Raw genomic sequence first — 6,000 nt, forward strand, 5'->3', positions numbered from 1 at the left:
GCTTTCTGAAGAGCAACATGTAATTAGAGCACTAACGAGGTCATTTAGCAGAAACCATGGGTAGGGAGTAATGAATGTGCTATCAGGCTCGGAGAACAGCTTGGGCAAAAATCCAAACAGTCCATGTTCAACTCTGATGAGCCGACCTAAACTTGGAAAACAGAGCTTGGAAAAAGGTTAATAATAGGACACTAAAAACGAAAGTCTCCTCTCCCAAGATACCCAAAGCAATGTTTTGAGCACAGACTTTCTGAACTGGTCCCTGGCAGATAGTGGCTTGGCATGGTGAGAAGCTCCATGGCACCTTGCACCTAACAAGATGACTTGGGTGCTTCAGGGTCACCCTAAGGATCTGTGGGATACAAAACCTGCTAGAGACTTCAGAGATCATGTAAGTCAACCTCATTTTACAGATGAACTTGGAGCACTCCAGTGATCTGAAGTCACTCTCCCAGCCAATCAGAAACAGACCCAGACTTCGTACCAATGCCTCCCAATTACCAACGTGGCACAGATTCATTAGCCTCTGCTGGCTCTTTACCTCTGAGGAGGACATTAGACCTTGTGGACAGTGTGCAATGTCCAGTTTTTACTTGGATAAATTCTAGAGTGATTAGGTGCCAGAAAAATTAACCCAAGCGTCTACCAGTTTGCTTTTGGAATTAGCATTTTAAAAAAATTTTTTTTAGTTATACATGGACACAATATCTTTATTTTGTTTATTTATTTTTACGTGGTGCTGAGGATTGAACCCAGTGCCTCACATGTGCAAGGTAAGCGCTCTGCCACTGAGCCACAGCCCCAGTCCTGGAATTAGCATTTTTAATGGAGTTACAGCTGCTAACATTTCTGTGGCTTTCAACTGTATAGAAAAGAAAGTTGAGGAAGAGAAACCAAGACCTCCAACTCCCTGGTTGACTTCCCAGCTGGAGCCACACCCACCCTCTGCCCACCCCTGTTGGTTCATAGGATTTTGGCCCAAATCTATGCAAGTGCCATGTGCTGCTGGTGAATGGGGCCAATAAGAGGCCACAAACTGCATTCCTCTTCTCTTTACAGTTTATAGATGCTGTTGAAATGAATAAAATAAAAATTAATGCAGAAGCATTTTATCATGGTGCTTTTTATCCAGTTAATGGAGATTAAGAGAAATATATGACCATATGGAGGGGCCCATGAACATTTTTTTTGACAATCAAAAGGTATTTATGTGGTCACAAAGATGGGAAACATCTATTCTAGTCTGTCCCCCCCACCCCACAAGATATCAGAGATGGATCCCTATGTATATGTTTTTTATAGCATCAATTTAAAAAAAAAAAACTATTCTAAATGCTTTTAAACAGAAAAGGAAGAAACTTAGTCACTATCAATATTTCAAGTATTAAAATCCACAGGATGGATTTGTTCCAGCAAAATCTTCATTTCGACAAGCATTTATTAAGCACTCAGCACAAATACAAGGCTGTTTGGGACAAAGAATCAGGTTGTCTACATTGAGAAACTGACCATTCCTTTGGGCAGGTCTGACATACTTACAAAGTTATTAAAGAACAGTTACAGGGAAACATGAAAAATCCTAGGAGTTTCTTATTCCCTATTATTTTTTTCCTTTCATTGGAAATGATGACTGAAGAGTGTGCCTTTGGAACTGGGAGGTGTTTATTTGCTCTTTTGAAGTGTATAGCACCTCCCCAGGGGCCCTCTGCATGGAACCTCTCCCACACAAGGGGTCACCCACCAGCTTTCCCCAAGATCCCTATTCCTGTTTCTTGGGCATCCTATTTTCCTCACACCCAAAGCCCTTTGTTCATCTGTAGCCAACAGGAAGTTGGGGGGAACTGTCTGACAGGAGGACAAGTCTCCCTGCCCAGGATGGCCCAGGAGGGAGTTCTGATTCCCTTAACAGTCTTCCTTGCTTGACTTTGAAAACAATGTCATGATAAGAGAAATCTCTTCAAAGCTCTAGATTATCTTCTAATTCTGGTCTCAATACAAAATAGAGTAGAACACATTTTTTTTCAGGACCAGTTGTTTAAAACTAAGGGTTTGCCAAGAAACTTTTCTTTACTTCTACCCCACCAATAAGAACTTATGATGTTAGTGTGGAGGAAGCATGCTGAATTGGAGGACAAATATTGGAGATTTGAATCCAGGCTCAAATTTGAGCTTAGCAATTGCATAGCTGTGTGTCCTTATGCAAGTTGCTTAACCCCTCTGAAGCCCAGCCTCTTCTCTGGAACAATAGCAATGCAATAAAACAGAGCAGATAAGATTATTCTGAAGACTACATGAGATAAACAATGACAAGAGATACCTGACACCCAGTATGTGCTCAATGAATTTTTGTTATTATGTTTTCAGAGCAAAAGTTCCAACATTCTCTTTCAGAAGAGAAAAATAAAACAAGCCACTCTGTCAGGATGCAACAGCTGGTGCTGGGAATGGATGTGACCACATTGGGTGGGGGGGAAGAGCCACCCATCCTCCGAGTCAAATGTACTTTATGGATATAGCAATTTGCATCTTGTCAAATGTTCCCTAACATTTTGCAAAAATTCCCCAAATGTCAAATTAGTGAGTAATCTGTACAGTACTGCGGATCTTGTTATCCTCTGACTGATTCATAACATATTTTGGGTGTCCCAGACTCCAGTTCAAGTAAATGTTAGTAAATAAGGAAAATTGCATCTCCCCTCACCAGTTCTGAAATCAGAACCACTTCTCCTTGCAAAGCAAGAACATAAACCCTGAGGTCCAGGAAGCCTGGCAGTTGATTAGGCTTTCCTGATCAGTACATACATCGCCTTGACCATGTGCCCAGTCCTGAGACAGGTCAGAAGCCGGGCTGGACCACAGCAGGGGGCTACTCTTTTGTATTCCCTGCTAGCCACTTGACTTCATATACCTTTCCTTACTTAGTCTTCTCAAAAGTCATTTTCAATTATAAAAGGTGTAGTGCTTCACTGGGGAGACCACTTTGGGGGACAACCTATTTGTACAAGTGGATTTTAAATGCTTTGCCATCCTCCTAACAAGCCCCATGAGATAGGGACAATGATTAGCCCCATTGTTCAGATGAGGGAACCATAAGTAACACCACCCCAGATGGGCTGGCAGAGCTGGGGTTTCAAAGGAGTTCTGCTTATATAACCCTAGGCCAGACCACAAAGTTACAACTTATCAGAGTCTGAAGAAGTCCTGCTGAGATAGTTTCTTGTTTTGTCTGGCCATGCATTGAGAGAGACTGAGATCTTAGGAGGACCCTAAGCCAAAAACGTCCCAGGGGTCTACTCCAGAGTGTTCTTTAGTGGCCATTCCCTCAGCACGTGATTCTGACTGAATGGGAAGGACTTTTCTCAAAACTGGACCGAGGCTGGCCTGAGAAATGTCTCTGTTTTGCTCTTGATGTTTATTTTTCCCTCACTTGAAGAAAATTGAAACAAATCCAAGTTGCTGAAGCTACAAAATATGTATTTATATGCTCTTTATGATGGGTGCCTAAACCTTGTTTTTTTCACTCTGTTAACTTTTCAGAAACTATTCAGAAGAGCGACAAGAAGCTTTGAGGGGACAGGAGAGCGAGGATGGGAAGAAGGGGGAGGGCACACAGAGAGCTTTTCACAGAGGTCTCCATTGGCCTGACCTCCTCTTTGTCTCTCTGGGGCTTGGAACAGAGCAGGTACTCAGTTTTGAAGACAATAGAATAGTCCAGGTTTTACATGTTATTGTTACATCAGGACCGTGATGACAATTCTCAGGAAAGGTTTGGATTTAGTAGATGGAAATCAGTAGAGGCTAGGTAGAATTAACAGTACATTCTTGCTTTCCAAACACAGTGCTATGGTTTGGATGTGAGGTGTCCCCCAAAAGTTCACGTGTGTGACAACACAAGAAGGTTCAGAGGAGAAATGATTGAGTTGTGAAACTCTTAATCCAATCAGTGAATTAACCCCGATAGGGATTAACCAAGTGATAACTCAAGGCAGTTAGGGTGTGGCTAGAGGAGGTAGAGCATTGGGGCATGGTTATGGGGTATATATTTGTATCTGGCAAGTGGAGTCTCTCTCTGCTTCCTGATCATCATGTGAGCTGCTTCCCTCTGCCACACTCTCCACCATGATGTTCTGCCTCATCCTGAGCCCAGAAGAATGGAACTGGCCTGGTATGGACTAAGACCTCTGAAACCGTGAGCCCCTAGATAAACTTTTCTCCTCTACAATTGTGCTGGTCACAGCAACAAAAAAAGCTGACTGAAACACACAAGCACTGAAAATTATTGAGATTATTGCTATCGCCTTCACAAAAGAGCTCTACTTTCTTATCATGTCTCCTTCCTCAATGTCCAGTAATACTCGATACAGTCTGGGAGTCTTTACATGAGACCAAAGGATGGAAAGAGGGGCTTCATTTTAGGACCCAGATCCCCTCTCCATGCCTGGAGTTCAAAGCTGGAGAAGTCTGCACCTGCAGGACCCTGCTCTCCCTCACACCCCCACCTCCAGGAGTCTCCAGGTACCACAGCTGGCAACCTCATCCCCTCTAGACCAACAACATCTCTGCATTCCCACACTCCCACCCTGCTCCAAGTCCCTGTCTTCTCTTCCCTGATTGCTGTCATGATGCTGGCTTGTCTCTCTGCTTCCAGTCTTGCCTACTTGAATCATCATCCACGTAGCAGCTAAAGCAGAAATCTGATTGTGTCAACAGAAACCCATTACCCTTAGGGTTAAGTCCAATCTCCTCAGCTCAGTTTACAGGGCTTTTTTTGTGATCTGACCCCTGTCTTCTCTCCAGTCTCATTTCTCCCACCCTTGCTCCTGTGCTCCACTCCCAATCAGTATCTGCCGTCCTTAAGCACAAGACAGACCTCCTCCTCCTCACCTGCCTAATTCTCATTCTTGTGGCTTAGCTGTTGCCTCCTCTTCCGGGCAACACACCTCCCTCAGTCTAGGGCCATTACCCTATGAGATCAAGATGTGCTGAAACCTCCTATAAGAAACCACCAGACAACTGGGACAGTACAGTGATCTTTCAAAAACATACCACAAATCAGATCACGTCATTACACTTCTAAAATTTCTCCAATTTGCACTTAGAGTAAAATTCAAATGGCTTCCCAAGTACCAAACCCTCCTAAATCTGGCTCCTGTCCTTTCCAACTTCCTCCCATATAATGTTCCTTTGGTTCATGGTGATTCCCAGTCACCATGGCCTTCTTTATCTTCCCCCAAACATAATCACATTGCTCCAGTCTCAGGGCCTTTGTATTTGCTGGGCCTACTACCTGGACCACTCATGTCAGCTCTTTACATTGCTTAGATTTCAGCTGAAAGTCACTTAGAGAATCCTTCCCTGATCACTGACCAAAGAAACATCACCAAATAAGTTATTTTGCCTTCATAGACAGTATTGCTACTAAAATTATCTTGTTCCTTTTTTTTTATTGAGTTGTTTATTGTGTCCCCATGAGCTCAAATGTAAGCTCCATAAGAGCAGGAGTGTCTCTTACCTTATTTGCAGCTGTTTCTCCAGTGTCTACAACAGCACTTGATACAAGCAGGTGCTTAGTAAATACTTGTTGATTGAATGAAAGACTTAAACAAGATAAGGAGAAATGAAAGAACAGGTGGAGGACTTTGCATGTTCCCATTATTGCCTTGTTGTATATGTTTCACATCAAAATTATAAGTTCCTTTTGATGATGACTCTAAGAGAGAAAGTCACTGACTCCCCTGAAAAGATACCTTAAATACAGACATTATAATTCTTAATGATAAAAGCAGAGAGATGAGAACCACAAAATCTGTAGAACCAGAACAGACCTTCAATATCTTTAGAGTCCAACTCATGCACCTGGTGATACAGTTAAGGCCCAGAGAGAGAGAGAGCACTTACCCAAGGATTTTCCTGTAGCCAGAGGCAGGCAAGGAGGCCAGCTACCCAGTCCAGTTGCTGGTTCCACGTTTTGCTGCCTCTTCTCATACTTATTTAATGGGA

The sequence above is a fragment of the Marmota marmota genome, unplaced genomic scaffold, assembly GCF_001458135.2.
Source record: "Marmota marmota marmota unplaced genomic scaffold, marMar, whole genome shotgun sequence".
In the NCBI taxonomy this organism is placed as follows: domain Eukaryota; kingdom Metazoa; phylum Chordata; class Mammalia; order Rodentia; family Sciuridae; genus Marmota; species Marmota marmota.